Source organism: Micromesistius poutassou, assembly GCF_964030765.1.
Source record: "Micromesistius poutassou genome assembly, contig: SCAFFOLD_5456, whole genome shotgun sequence".
In the NCBI taxonomy this organism is placed as follows: domain Eukaryota; kingdom Metazoa; phylum Chordata; class Actinopteri; order Gadiformes; family Gadidae; genus Micromesistius; species Micromesistius poutassou.
In genome coordinates this window covers 5,001-7,500 of record NW_028178042.1, presented here as the reverse complement: position 1 = coordinate 7,500, position 2,500 = coordinate 5,001, and positions in this window count along the sequence as shown.

Here is a 2,500-nt window from a genome sequence, read left to right as displayed (position 1 = left end):
GGGTCCACAGGACCTCCAGGCTTGGGGTCACTCACTGCTCCACTCAGTCCGACATGGTGAGCCTTTTCGGACTCACACACGACGTGTTCCCCCTCCTCTGGAGGGTCCACAGGACCTCCAGGCTTGGGGTCACTCACTACACTATTCAGTCCGACATGGTGAGCCTTTTCGGACTCACACGCGACGTGTTCCCCCTCCTCTGGAGGGTCCACAGGACCTCCAGGCTTGGGGTCACTCACTGCTCCACTCAGTCCGACATGGTGAGCCTTTTCGGACTCACACACGACGTGTTCCCCCTCCTCTGGAGGGTCCACAGGACCTCCAGGCTTGGGGTCACTCACTACACTATTCAGTCCGACATGGTGAGCCTTTTCGGACTCTCACGCGACGTGTTCCCCCTCCTCTGGAGGGTCCACAGGACCTCCAGGCTTGGGGTCACTCACTACACTATTCAGTCCGACATGGTGAGCCTTTTCGGACTCACACACGACGTGTTCCCCCTCCTGTGGAGGGTCCTAAACACCTCCAGGCTTGGGGTCACTCACTACACTATTCAGTCCGACATGGTGAGCCGTGTCGGACTCACACGCGACGTGTTCCCCCTCCTCTGGAGGGTCCTAAAGACCTCCAGGCTTGGGGTCACTCACTACACTATTCAGTCCGACATGGTGAGCCGTTTCGGACTCACACGCGACGTGTTCCCCCTCCTCTGGAGGGTCCTAAAGACCTCCAGGCTTGGGGTCACTCACTACACTATTCAGTCCGACATGGTGAGCCGTTTCGGACTCACACGCGACGTGTTCCCCCTCCTCTGGAGGGTCCTAAAGACCTCCAGGCTTGGGGTCACTCACTACACTATTCAGTCCGACATGGTGAGCCGTGTCGGACTCACACGCGACGTGTTCCCCCTCCTGTGGAGGGTCCTAAACACCTCCAGGCTTGGGGTCACTCACTACACTATTCAGTCCGACATGGTGAGCCGTGTCGGACTCACACGCGACGTGTTCCCCCTCCTCTGGAGGGTCCTAAAGACCTCCAGGCTTGGGGTCACTCACTACACTATTCAGTCCGACATGGTGAGCCGTTTCGGACTCACACGCGACGTGTTCCCCCTCCTCTGGAGGGTCCTAAAGACCTCCAGGCTTGGGGTCACTCACTACACTATTCAGTCCGACATGGTGAGCCGTGTCGGACTCACACGCGACGTGTTCCCCCTCCTCTGGAGGGTCCTAAAGACCTCCAGGCTTGGGGTCACTCACTACACTATTCAGTCCGACATGGTGAGCCGTTTCGGACTCACACGCGACGTGTTCCCCCTCCTCTGGAGGGTCCTAAAGACCTCCAGGCTTGGGGTCACTCACTACACTATTCAGTCCGACATGGTGAGCCTTTTCGGACTCACACGCGACGTGGTCCCCCTCCTCTGGAGGGTCCTAAAGACCTCCAGGCTTGGGGTCACTCACTACACTATTCAGTCCGACATGGTGAGCCGTTTCGGACTCACACGCGACGTGTTCCCCCTCCTCTGGAGGGTCCTAAAGACCTCCAGGCTTGGGGTCACTCACTACACTATTCAGTCCGACATGGTGAGCCTTTTCGGACTCACACGCGACGTGGTCCCCCTCCTCTGGAGGGTCCTAAAGACCTCCAGGCTTGGGGTCACTCACTACACTATTCAGTCCGACATGGTGAGCCGTTTCGGACTCACACGCGACGTGTTCCCCCTCCTCTGGAGGGTCCTAAAGACCTCCAGGCTTGGGGTCACTCACTACACTATTCAGTCCGACATGGTGAGCCTTTTCGGACTCACACGCGACGTGGTCCCCCTCCTCTGGAGGGTCCTAAAGACCTCCAGGCTTGGGGTCACTCACTACACTATTCAGTCCGACATGGTGAGCCTTTTCGGACTCACACGCGACGTGTTCCCCCTCCTCTGGAGGGTCCTAAAGACCTCCAGACTCTGGGCTACTCGCTGCACTATTTAGTCCGACATGGTGAGCCGTTTCGGCCTCACACGCGACGTGTTCCCCCTCCTCTGGAGGGTCCTAAAGACCTCCATACTCTGGGCTACTCGCTGCACTATTCAGTCCGACATGGTGAGCCGTTTCGGCCTCACACGCGACGTGTTCCCCCTCCTCTGGAGCCTCCAGAAGACCTCCAGGCCGTTCTCTGCCTTCTTCCCCTGGAGCCCCCCTTACACACGGGATGGGCTATGTCCTTCCAACACAGGGGTCAAACGTGTAGTAGGCGAAGCCCAGAGTTTTACAGGCTGCAGACTGCTATTTTTCTTGTTTTCGGTACCCATGGTATAAAAACCCGAAAATCCCAACCCATGGTAGACCAAAACCAACCCATGGTATACTAAAACCAACCCATGGTATACTAAAAGCTGCCCCTGGTAGACCACGGAGAAAAGACTCTGTCTGATTTTTGATTCTCTCTTTTTCTCAAAATCAGACAGAGTCCCAGAGTTAGTGCACCATGGGTTGCGTTTTAGGAG